This window comes from Wyeomyia smithii, chromosome 1 (genome assembly GCF_029784165.1).
Source record: "Wyeomyia smithii strain HCP4-BCI-WySm-NY-G18 chromosome 1, ASM2978416v1, whole genome shotgun sequence".
Classification (NCBI taxonomy): Eukaryota; Metazoa; Arthropoda; class Insecta; order Diptera; family Culicidae; genus Wyeomyia; species Wyeomyia smithii.
The window spans coordinates 108,942,702-108,955,806 of record NC_073694.1 but is presented as its reverse complement, the minus strand read 5'-3'; the positions used below and the strand labels follow the sequence as shown (position 1 = coordinate 108,955,806).

Below are 13,105 nucleotides of genomic sequence, written 5' to 3'. Positions count from 1 at the left end.
ATTTTCCTTTGATTTTAAATGAAGGATAAAAATCTGCTCGAAATGCCTTAAATGACAGTTCTCTCATATACCGTACATGGGCGAAACGTCATCTAAGACCATTCGAGATTTTTTTTATTCTTCATTTAAAAATCGAAGGAAAACGATAAACGTTTTTTGAAAATCACGTTTTGCTCAGGAAACGCGGCTTTTTCAAATGATATTTAAAAACCGGTATAGCTTTAGGACCCAATAAACCTATTAATTTGATCATGAAAATCAGTATATTTTAAAATAAATAGCTCACAACTATTTTTTCTTTATAAATCCAAAATGTGGTTTTTATTTTAGGCAAAAATGTCTGTTTATCAAAAATAATGTGTTATGTGTTAAATGTTTTGCGAGGGTTGATAGCAAATAGTGAAACCCAAACGTATTTGTAATAAACTGCTGATCTAACTCCTAAATCTAATCCAACTTTAGAGAGAGTATGAAAGGGTAAGAGAGTAAGTAAGAGAAAGAGAGAGTAAGAAAGAGAGAGAGAGAGAGTAAAAAAGAGAGAGCGAGTAAGAAAGAGAGAGAGTAAGAAAGAGAGAAAGAGTAAGAAAGAGAGAGAGAGAGAGTAAGAAAGCGAGAGTAAGAAAGAGAGAGAGTGAGAGTAAGAAGGAGAGAGAGAGTAAGAAAGAAAGAGAGAGAGGAGGAAAGAGAGAGAGAGAAAGAAAGAAAGAGAGAGAGAGATAGCTGACGATTTTATATAATAATTACACTGGTCAACACAGGTGTGGTCTTAAAGTTCAAACTAGAAAAAAAGAAAGATTATGAATTTTTAGCCATTGCTGTGAATTTTGGTGCCCCCAGCTACCAACATTTTTTTCAGAGATTTACATGAGTTTTCTAATAAACATAACATTGAAGCGACGGACCCGGTGAGTTATTACTATACGAACACTCACGTAAATAAACCCGTTTTGGTAATGGCTAGGAGCACCAAAATTGACAGGAATGGTTAAAAAGCTTTAATTTTTCTAGAGCATCTATTTCGAGCTTTAAAGCAACATTTTTTCGCTTATGTCGACCAGTGTATCATGCTGTTTAACTTAAAAAATGTGTATAACTTTCTCAACATATCTTTTGACTTTTTAGAAAAATTTTGTGTAGGTATACCTATATCCTGGGTATAACCTACCAGGACTTTCTCCAGAAAACCCTGTACGCGCAATTGGCGCGGAATTAATACACACAGATTAACGTGGACTAACTGACTTTATTTTCGTACATCACTACTTAAATATACCCTACCGGTAACTCAGAGAGAGAGACTTTCTCCACTCTCTGTTTACCTTACTAATCTCTTAACCTATAATCTAGTACCGCATGTACGATAGAACGCATGCGAGAGCATCAAAACCGTTGAACCGGCGACTTCTGTTTTGTTTACAACACAAAACTTGTTTATTTTATTCGAGTTTGTTTGCCTGTAGCACAGCAGAAGGCTGCGCGAAGTTCTTTGCCGCCTATTGCATAATCTGTTGATACCTAGTATGTTGACAGAGCCGTACGCGGTCCTCTGTCAAGGAAACCAAATGTTTCGCCAACGTTTGCTTAGCAGAACCGTTCGCGGTCTTTCTTCAAGATCTTTCCTGCTTTCTTTACAAATGATCTTGTTTTTAGGGGACAACGGCAGGCGGCCGTGTCCTGGTTCTAAACTCTACCTGTTTTTCATTTCTTTCAACGGAAGGTTTACTGTCTTTCGGACTAAGCTGAAATGTACCGTATCACAAAATTCTGCGTGACGGAACATAAGGTATTTTCTGCGCGGGGTGTGACGTCACATCTGCCACCCCGCCTAGTTGGCCATTATCTAGAAGAGATGATGGTCACATGGTCCGTTCTGACGGCCGATAGGTGTGTTTTTCATAACAATTATTTTTCGCGTTTTTATGCTATTATATACATATTCGTTTTCATGATATTCCTTCTTTCCTTTGCACGTAAAATTCAATTAATTACAATAGTGATACATATCATTTCTACATAAATTAACGTTTTCAGACATGGATTTTCTTCATAACAAATTGACAAATGTTCGCTCGCCTGGTGCGCTGCGCCTTGTAGATATCCGTTGCTTGGCTGTCGGATTCAAGCGACGGGTTACAGGGGGTTTGAAACGGGAGGGTGCGTCTGGCAGTAGAGGTTCTTATCGGTTGTTTGTGATGTCATCCTCGCGAACTCATCTTTAAGGCTTCATCGGGTTATTTGCAATAGTTCAATGGTTATCATTGCACTTTAATTTAAGGCTGCAGTTCAGCTGGTTGTTTTACGATTGTTCAGAGTGTGTTGTTGAACTTTAATGTTGGGTTAGCCGTGTCCCTTTGACATAGATCGGCTGTATTTTTTTGTTTGGCTAATAGTATTGTTACGCGCCGTGTGGCGAAAAGATTTGCGATTGCCACTGGCTCTGTTGCATAATGCAGTCACTTGGTTTATCATCTTTAACTGTCTGCGCGGGGTGTCCAATTACCCGCTAGCATGTGTGCACATTTTCAAAGCGTAGTGCGTAAAGACCATAGTTGATTAAACACGAGCAAAATTTTATAGCGTCATTTTGCTTGTTTGGCTTTGACCTCGAATCCTCATTTGTAGAAGTCAATAACTCTCAATGAGTAATATATATTTCGTCTTCGCACTGAAGCGTCGATTCTGGCTCGACCATGAGCCGCATTGATTGAGTTCTGTTGCACATCTGACCTCTTCAGGGATCAAAAACTGGATACTGCTCGTCTCCTCTTGGTAATAACGTTTGGCTTTACATCCATCTCGACCACAGACACCCGCCGTTCAACTCCCCTCACAACCGTCTGCTTCCCTTTTCGCGTCATACTGGGCATTATGGTATGCCCCCATCTCAGCATCCGTTGTAATCACCTCGGTCGTCTTCGAGGATCGGGAACTCGTCTCGTTGTCAATTCTTAGATGCTAGCTGCCCTACTTAGCAAGTGGTGCATAATTTTTTTGCCATTATTTCATCAATTCTTTTTTTCGTTTTGTTACTTTTTCCACTTGCTGTTAAAAATTACTGTTCACTCGCGTACGGGCTTCATTCTACACATTCTACATTCTATTATCTACCCTAGGCTTCTACTTACAATCTAGGCCCGTATTTCTCTTCTTGTTCGGATGACATAATTCGGTTTTTCCCCCTACTAAGTTGTACATCATTTGTATTAGATTTGATTTAGTATTTCAGTATTTGATTCATCTGATTTTACAAATATAACATTCAATTGTGCATTGTTTACTTCTTTTCCATTATGCACTCTCTAACTTTGATATTTGATGTTTTTTTTTTCACATTTAAAATCATTTCGACACATATTAATCCATTTATCTGTATTAGGCTTTTACTTTCCGCTTTAAAATATCAGTTTAACTTGTCTTGTGGCCCATTATTAACGCTTTTTTTTCATCAAAAAGAGTTCAAATAACTTTCTTCAATTTTAAAAAATAGCATCAATTCTTTGCTTTGGTTACATATTTTCTTCATTTTGCGTTCTTTCCAAATATTTTCCTCCTTCTTCTAATAACAGTTTTCAATAAAATAAATCTGTTTCCGCACAATGTATTATTTTTTCATCTCTCTATTTTTGTTTCATCATGTTTTCATCGAACAAACCGCATTGGTTCAATCTTTTCTTTTCCTTTGTCGAGTATTTCCTGTCTGATTCATAAATAAATCTTTACATTGTACAAACCGCGTTGATTAAATATTTATCGTTTTCTTCTGTCTCCATTTACAATGTTCATCTAATAACTGGCGTGTTCTTAACACCTCATATCATCTTCTATTTGCACTTTAAATGTCCCGTCACTTTCTCATCTGCTTTATTCTTTTATCTTTTGCATCTCTTTTTGAATCTGTAATTATTTAATTTTCGATTTGTCTCTTGCTACTGTCATACTGTCATACTTACACTACTTACACTTCTCCTGGTATGCAGTAGTCTGCATATTTCCTCTCCTCCTTCCATCCGAAGGTGCGACCGCCCGCTCTAGTGATTCCTGAAAGATAAGAAGGTTAGGAAATAAAATAAAAATCTCGCACACTCACTCATTCTGGGTTAATTACTCCCTTGTTTACTCTTTCAGTCAGCATTCACCTCAACCATTCCGGGTTAATTACTTCCGATGTATACACTCACACAACCTTAACTAATGAAAGAATAGCTGGAATCCCCTAAAGTCAGTAGTCTTTTCGTCTGGAAAGCTCAGCCCTCTTTTCAAATGTCTTTCCTAGTTCTATTGTTGTCCGTCATTTAAGTCATCTCCATCGCAAAAAAATTTCCCTATACAGCATCCATCGATATTCTTCTTCGTTTTCCTTTTAAGCCAATAGCTATCAAACCTCGTTTTCATGAGGTCTTTTGTTCACTATAATTTCTTTCCCATGTTAACATTTGCATTTTACAAAAGAACAGATGCTGTTCTAAATTCTTTCAACTCTTTTGATCCATTACAACCATCCAGATCATTCTAGTAATTTGAATTCCCCAAGTTTTTTGTTTATTTAACCTTTATCGGCGGGGTTCCTCGTCCCTCACGCCTTCATTCGTATTTAATTTTTTTCAACTGTGTCATGCCATTTGACTAATATCATCAAAGGCTGTATATCTTTTTCGGCGACTTATTCCATTTCTTCACGCCTTTACTTCAGTATGCTTTCTTCCGTTTGGTTCTGCCTATTAATTCCCGTCAATAAAATCATTCATCTTTTTCGGCGACTTTTCGTATTTCTTCACGCCTTTACTTCAGTATACTTTTTTCCGTTTGGTTCTGTTTATGGACTCCCGTCAATAAAATCATTCATATTTTTCGGCGACTTTTCGTATTTCTTCACGCCTATATTTTACTTCCACCTTACTTTTTTATACAGTTTTAGGTGCTTGCTATTATAACTCATGCCATCCAATATCGTATTTCATTAAATATATTCTGTCCGTTAACCTTGAAAGCATAGTTTAAGTTCATATATTCAGTCATAATAACGCTTAAGCCGGTTATTATGAACTTTTTCTAAACGATTGCCGTTTCTAATTACTGTGGTCATTTCGCTTGGAATGTCCACTACTTCATATGGTCCTCTCCATATGTTCTGAAGCTTTTGGCCTGCACCAATCGCTACGGCCTTCACTAATACTTGTTCACCCCACATGGGTTTGTAATCATTAGATGATCTGTCGTAAATTTGTTTGCGGTTCTCTTTACTCCTTTTCAGGTTGGCTTGTGCGTTTGCATGTAAATCGTAAAATATTTTCTTCATTTCATGTGTGTATGCATCATATGTCATCTTCTCCACTCCGTTCCGCTTATAGATTGAAGTCGGGATTCGAGCTATCCGTCCGTACAATAATTCGAACGGCGTATACCCTGTGGACGAGTTTACTAATGTATTGTATTCGAACGTGAAAAACGGTAACAACTCGTCCCATGTGTGCGGCTTTCCGCCAATAAATTGTCTCAAATACGTTTTTAACTCGCGGTTCGACCTCTCTACTAAGTTAGCCTGTGGATGATACGGGCTAGTAGTAATTTTCTTAATCTTTAAAATTTTGCACACCTCTTTCATCAGTGAGCTCACAAAATTTGCGCCGTTGTCTGTGACTAGTTCCAACGGGGCACCGAATTTACAAATATAATTTCAGCTTCTTTCAATGCGGTGTCACACAAACCCGCCATAAAATGTAATCGAAGACTAACTATCATGCATGACTTCGTACAATTAGTTTCGTAGGAGTCGATTTGCTCCTTAATTTTTAATATCCTCTTTTTATAATCAGGAAAGGTCTCATTCGCTTCCTGTTTCAATGTTTCTACTTGATTTATAACTGCCTCTATGCGTATAATATCCCCAAATTTCTTTAATAAATTCTGCTTAACCTGTGGCCAAGCATTTGCGTTAATTCTATGTATTGCGGCAGCAGCTCTGCCTTTTAGTTTTAATAGAATGATATAAACCAGTGGAGCGTGTGATACTCCTTCTGGTATCTCCCGAGCAAAATGCTCGATATGATAAACGAACGCTTCTAGTCCGTCTAGCGATCCATCAAATTCTGGGATGCACTGCATGGCATCTGCTTTTGGAAACGTGTACTCCATTATTAATATAAAATTTTATATATATTTCTTAAAAAACAATAAAAGGTACTGCGGAATAAATACTGTAAGACTATAAAAGGCTTCTGTAGCCTTCTTCCTCTTTTTCCTAGGTATCACTAACGATTCTGTTGACCAGATGTGATAACGTAGCGTGACCGACTCTAATTTCTTCGTCGCGCCATCAGAAAATCTGAACACCAAGTTTCGAACCATTTAGTGTCAACGGTTCAACGTTTATCTTTATTAATTAAATAAAATAACTTTAGGTTTTCATAATAAATAAATGAATATTTAAAAAAAAACCATTTCTATTTAGTGTAATTAAATTAATCAAAGATTGTAAATGTTTACATTAGATGGCGTAAGGTGCCATTCCTTATTCATGAAATAATATTTTAACGTAAACTTCCAACATTATATATCTCTGCCGTCGGTTACTATTTACTCTACCGGTGGATATGTCACCATCGCTGCGCGCGTTGCGCTTATAGATGTATCCATTTTTTTACCCTCTTAGCAATTCACCGCTACTGGTAAGCCATGTATGGTAGCAAAACGTTCTTACCATTGGCCATTAAAATTGATGCTTACAAAATACGACCTTGGCCGTGGCTGGCACAGCTGATCGTAATAACACTGCAAAATTCATAAACAGAGACAGCGTACCCGACAATTAGTACAACTGACTAACTTTTGAATGCAACGTGTGAGCGCGCAATTCGTAGTTACCGCTCTCACGCTCTTTATTGGACATTAATGAAATGCGACTTTGCCCCTTTATATTTGCTAACGATGACGTAGCCACCCGTGTGCTAAAACTCTCTCTTAGAATAATTAAGGTGAGCTCCATGTGCGCAACTCTGCGAGTACCTGTTTGCGTTCTTAAATTCGATTTGCTAGCGCCCGTTTGCTTCCCGCTCTGCCACTTTAATTATTTTGTGGGCAAATGAACGAAAATCGCTTGCGTGCATTTGTCGTGCCGAGAGTTTTATTTTTAGCCGTTTGAGAAATAAGATCACCCGCGCAGCAGCGGCGCGAACTGATTGTTTATACAAATTGGCCTCTCGACCCAAGTAGATGTGATAACCTGTAAATCGTTATAATTACGAACCACTGAAGAATTGTTACGATTGTAGTTTGCCTATTGTAGTCTCCAAGGTCATTTATGTCTCCTAATGTGTATCTCTCCGTCGTTCTCTTCTATCGCCAATAGCTCATGGCTTTGTATTTGGTAATTTTGGCTTTGTATTTGGTAATTTTTTGTTCTATCAGTTTTTAAAAAAAAAATTCAATAGATGTTAATTCACAAATTTTACTGCGTCGAACGGTACAAAAAAAATTCAGCTGCAATATTTAAACATAAATTTTTCTTACTATGTGCTTCTCACCCGAATATCCTTGGTATAAAGCCGGCCATTGTCGTGGACATCTCTACTTTAATTTCCACTACGTAACTTCGGCACCTTCTTAATACGATAATTCACAGTTGTCTGGCTATTCCAATATGTCTGGCTGTTCCAATATGTTGAGGCCGTAGAGGTGTTAATAAGTCACTTACTGCATGTGTTTCTTTTTTTCCGGCCGTTATCATTAACTGGCTAATTGCGAGATTTGGTTTCGTTTTTTTTCTTTGGTCTTCATCACTTAAAACATAAAAAAAACACAATAGGGCACGTTTAGTTTTTTCCGTTCTTTTAACACTTATTGAAAAATTGGAGTTAGAATTAATTACTTGCAAAAACACTGTAATTGTTCACCGTTTTATCAAACCGACAGAACCGAAAACCGTATGCGCATTCAACAAACCGTTCAAAACACAGAAAATGCTCACTTGATACTTATTAAAATCAGTTCCCGGCGTGGGACGACCGCTTGTCACCAAATGCGTTAACCACGAATGTCCTTGCAGGGTTCCTTTCCTGAACCGCCTGTCACCAAATGTGTGTACTCCTATCCTCACGATTTTCTAGTTAAGTTCTGGATGATGAAAATACAAAACGCGCATAGCGCAGCCCTTCAGCGACGAAATAGTTACGCTTTCACTTAATTTACTGTTATCCTCACGATTTTCTAATTGAATGTTAAGTCCACTCGGTTTTCATAGTCACTCAGTCAGAACTGGCGTTTTGTTTTTCTTTCGCTGTCACCACATGTGTAGGTATACCTATATCCTGGGTATAACCTACCAGGACTTTCTCCAGAAAACCCTGTACGCGCAATTGGCGCGGAACAGATTAACGTGGACTAACTGACTTTATTTTCGTACATCACTACTTAAATATACCCTACCGGTAACTCAGAGAGAGAGACTTTCTCCACTCTCTGTTTACCTTACTAATCTCTTAACCTATAATCTAGTACCGCATGTACGATAGAACGCATGCGAGAGCATCAACACCGTTGAACCGGCGACTTCTATTTTGTTTACAACACAAAACTTGTTTATTTTATTCGAGTTTGTTTGCCTGTAGCACAGCAGAAGGCTGCGCGAAGTTCTTTGCCGCCTATTGCATAATCTGTTGATACCTAGTATGTTGGCAGAGCCGTACGCGGTCCTCTGTCAAGGAAACCAAATGTTTCGCCAACGTTTGCTTAGCAGAACCGTTCGCGGTCTTTCTTCAAGATCTTTCCTGCTTTCTTTACAAATGATCTTGTTTTTAGGGGACAACGGCAGGCGGCCGTGTCCTGGTTCTACACTCTACCTGTTTTTCATTTCTTTCAACGGAAGGTTTACTGTCTTTCGGACTAAGCTGAAATGTACCGTATCACAAAATTCTGCGTGACGGAACATAAGGTATTTTCTGCGCGGGGTGTGACGTCACAATTTTATGATGGAAAAGATAAGTAATGTGGCAAATACGGTCAATGGATAAAATACATGCTACGAAATTGTCAAGAGTATCAATTGGAGCTTCAACGTCAAATTGATGGAACCTTTTCTAAAAGTCAGTCACGAGGAATTCCATGAAACGTTGTGAAGCCGCTGCGCTGCTCGACAGTTCACCGGAGATCAAAGAAAACATCACTTCTGTTGCAAGTAATCAGTTTTCTATATATTCATGTATTTTATACCTTTTTTACCTGTTGATCTGTTTTTAGTTGCTGAATGTATGACCACTGATGATACGGGAAAAAAGAACGGAACAGCACAAGAAAACAGCGACACAGAAGAGGAGAGCGATCGTGTTGAATATTGAGTATCGTAGTTCTAAGTTATCTTCAGTTATTTTTTTATTCGATACCAAGCTATCTGTAATTTGTTAATCTAGATGTAATTAAAGACTAGAACCTGGGCAAAAAAGGTTCAACACCCTGTATTCCTGTTGAATGTAAGAAATGAAATGTTTATGTTTTAATAAACGACTCTTTCGGGACTTTTTTCATTGCACATTGTATATTTTTTCTTAATATTAGTTTACATTTAGCTAACTAAATGTTCGCTTAAATTATTATTACCATTAGAGCAACCTTTGGTTTACTAATAAACAAGATCATTACCCAACAGTCACGTGAGTTGAGTACCAGCTTATTAATCTTTTGTTTTACCGAAATGCGTCTATTAATAGCTTAATAAGCTATAAAATTACAAAACTCTTTGCAAGCAATTTAAAAAAAAACTTTTACTTATTACAGTGTACTGTAATAAACCAACCATACGACGCGTTTAGAAGGATGTTTCACAAAACTAGTGATCTAACGTTCGCGTCTAGAAGAACTGAAGAATTGCATGTAGAAAGATTTCAAACTAATGTATGCAGCACTTGAACAACACTTGCAGAATAACAGTTGCCGGGTTGCCGTTTGATACGTTCAAATAGTTTATATTAAGCGATAACGCCACTGATGAATGGAGCCCTTTAAAGCGCCGTTACGCAGCACATAGATGTTAGTGTTGCTGGTAATCTTTTGCAAACGCTTAAACAACTTCTGTTAAGCTAGAGTTCCATTGTTGGATAAGTACATAAACAAAGAACACTGGCAACGTTTGTACAACAAATAATTCAACGTGTTGTTTATTCAGCACCGGTTGCTTCTACACTGCTTTTGTTCGACATATGCTCTTATAACGGCTTCCAAATTGTTCCTTGGGTTATTTCATATCAAAGCATAATCAGTAAAAATCAAATAAAGAAACATAAATTTGGGTGCGTCTAACAGCGTTTTCATGACTTTGCTGTTAGCCCCAGTTAAATATTCACTACAATAATTTCTATCAGAATCGTCTTTCGCGTTCACCTTGGTTCCGGTGTTCCGTAACCGGTTGCGTCATTGCATTGCATAAAGCTTGAATTTATAACACGAAAGATATCGAAATTCAATTTTTCTTTTGCAATAATACTGAGTACTAAGCGCCCTACTGGAAAGAATCGAGACCGATTAAAAATTTATTGATGTGTGATGAAAAAGTGCCTTTTATTAAATCAAAATAATTCTATTTTCATACATTCAGTAGGAATACATAATGTTGAATCTTTTTTTATGTCCTAATACAGATTTACAGATTACAGATTAAGCTTGCTTTTGAATAAACAATATATATAACTTAAAACTATGCAGAAAGTGGCCTAATACACAATCTTTTACACCTTTCTTTTTCTGTGTTGTCGTTTTGTTGTAGCTACATATTTCCATCCTCTCCTCCCGCATCATCAGTAATCACTCCTCCAGCAACTAAAAAAACAGATAGTTTATTCATAAAACTTATTTTCAAACAGTAAATTGAAAGTATACAGGCATAGTGCAATAAATATATATGATTTTTATGACGTCTAATTACTAGTAACCCTAAACTTTGTTTGAAGAATAAACTTTTGATTTACAAACAAATTTTCAGACCAGCAATGCTTTATGCAATACCAACCTGATCGAGTTGATGTTCAACAAGAAAAAAACGCTTCGAAGGATTCAGAATTAAATTCTGAAAAAGATTTTAAAGCGTCATCATTGGTTTGGTACACTCGATTTACAGACTTACTGGTATCGAAATGTTAGAAGCTATGTCAAATAAAATTATTCCCAACATTCGATAAAAATCGCTGCAATCCCCAATTGCTACGATAAGCTTTCCTCATAGTCAATTAGTAAGCAACTAAATTAGTTGTAAGATTAGTTCTCTTTACTTGACAAGTAGGTTTAAATCCCTACGAATAACAAGCCCTAATCGCCAAAGCAAATAAATCCTAACAATTATAATTTCACATTAAAATAGTGTTGATTGATTGGCCCCCAAATAAACAAATGATAATTTACTATAAAACACTTGAGTTACAAATGAACCTTCGTAAGCAATAGTAAAAGTGTTAAAAAAAGATATTTTTAACACTTTTTTTATTGCTGACCAAGTATCCCTTTTACGAACTAATCGATGCAACACTCTCGTATAAGTGAACATCATATGATCATATATTCAACTGATTCGACCAAATTGCGTTCGATCACAAATACGATACGAAGCGTTCAAAACAATAATATATGTACATTTATACATAGGGATACCATCCGTCCTGATTTAGCAGAGCATGTCCCAATTCTGAGATCCTATTTGAGCGTCCTGATTTATTTTTTATATTCTGGCATTTGTCCTGGTTTTCAAAGTGAACCATTTCGGGACACAACGCAAACGAATTTTTTCTTCTGTTGAATCTCAGCGAAGTGACGAGAAATCTTCTAGGTGTTGAAATCGTTAAACATCTAATTATGAAGTGACTATTAGGTCCCTCATTTCAACAACACTTCCCGCTCAGAAATTTGTCCCGCGAGGCGTGTCGCATGCCTTTGAAATGCCCCTCGGTTTTAACAGAATTGAACCACTCGATGTCATATTTTTTCACTGCGACAGTGTGCCTCTCAACAAGCATTCTACTCATTTATCTGCCTCTTCACATCTATAACAGTTAAATCAAAAAAGCGTAAATCAAATAAAAGGCAAAGTATTGGTACGAACATTACGCTGTACAAACTTGACCTTATTATTTATTAAGCACAGACTTCGCGGACAACTATTAGCATACAAAATAATTGCGGGGCTAGCGCTCCGGTTTTATTATAACTGTTTCTACCAGGGTGGGTTTCGAAACTATGAAATGTCCTGATTTCCACCTCCGGCCAGATGGTATCCCTGTTTATACAACGCAAAATTATAGTTTATCACCTACTCATCGCGGTCAAATGCACCATCTTCCTTTGGTGTAAATTTCATTGAAGTTCCTAGAAATGGAATTGTAAAATTATTAAAATACGATACAGCATAGTGTTGTACCTACTTACCGTTATGTTCTAGCAAATGATAAAAGCCAAATTCTTAAATTGAGGTAGCTGTCTTTCCTGAATTCTACGGAACCACAGTGACCGCTAGCTTCGACGGTTTGTACCACGCAGAAGTAATTTCCTTTAATTGAAAAATGTTAATTGCTTGATTTCACTTCATATTTATAATTACCTCACTCGTGAACACTCAATCAAAACGATCAAAACCGATAAACAGAGACAAGCAACACAATAACACTGGAGACTAAAGCTGCGGAATAAATTAAAAAAAAATGAAGACTGAATGATGGATGCTGACATGACAGCAACATAACAATGATCAGGGATGCCAGAAGATTTGAACTGAAGAGCAGCAACAAGTTTTTGCGCAATTTTCAGAAGATCCATATGTGTTGTGGAAATATTAAAATATAAATGATAGATTTCGTATAAAATAATATAAAAGATCGATCCAGGCTAGTCGCTTGAATCGGTGGATCGATTAATTCCAAGAGAATAAATATATTCAATAAAATACAATAGATTTATTCCCAAATGCTAACTTATACACAACATTACATTTTCAATTACTGAGTAACTGTTAGATGTTGCTTTTTATCGAGCTACATTTGTTTGAAAATTAAGACAGTGAAAAAAAATAATTAAATATATTTATATATATATATATATATATATATATATATATATATATATATATATATATATA

General features: G+C 36.7%; 2 long non-coding RNA genes across 3 annotated transcripts; one reads left to right on the top strand and one right to left on the bottom strand.

Moving 5' to 3' along the window:
* The first annotated feature begins 8,961 nt into the window (after window positions 1–8,961).
* LOC129731978 (uncharacterized) lies at window positions 8,962–9,656 on the top strand. Its single transcript, XR_008729133.1, has 2 exons — window positions 8,962–9,169; window positions 9,232–9,656. It is a non-coding gene; the product is annotated as an uncharacterized LOC129731978 (long non-coding RNA).
* Window positions 9,657–10,546: 890 nt separating this feature from the next.
* On the bottom strand, window positions 10,547–12,705 carry LOC129718469 (uncharacterized). 2 transcript variants are annotated; one of them, XR_008726912.1, is made up of 4 exons: window positions 12,577–12,705; window positions 12,400–12,520; window positions 12,284–12,339; window positions 10,547–10,803 (listed from the first exon to the last, which is right to left on the bottom strand). It is a non-coding gene; the product is annotated as an uncharacterized LOC129718469 (long non-coding RNA). The 2 variants fall into 2 exon arrangements; XR_008726911.1 differs by having other exon boundaries at window positions 10,548–10,803; window positions 12,572–12,698.
* Between the last annotated feature and the right edge of the window lie 400 nt (window positions 12,706–13,105).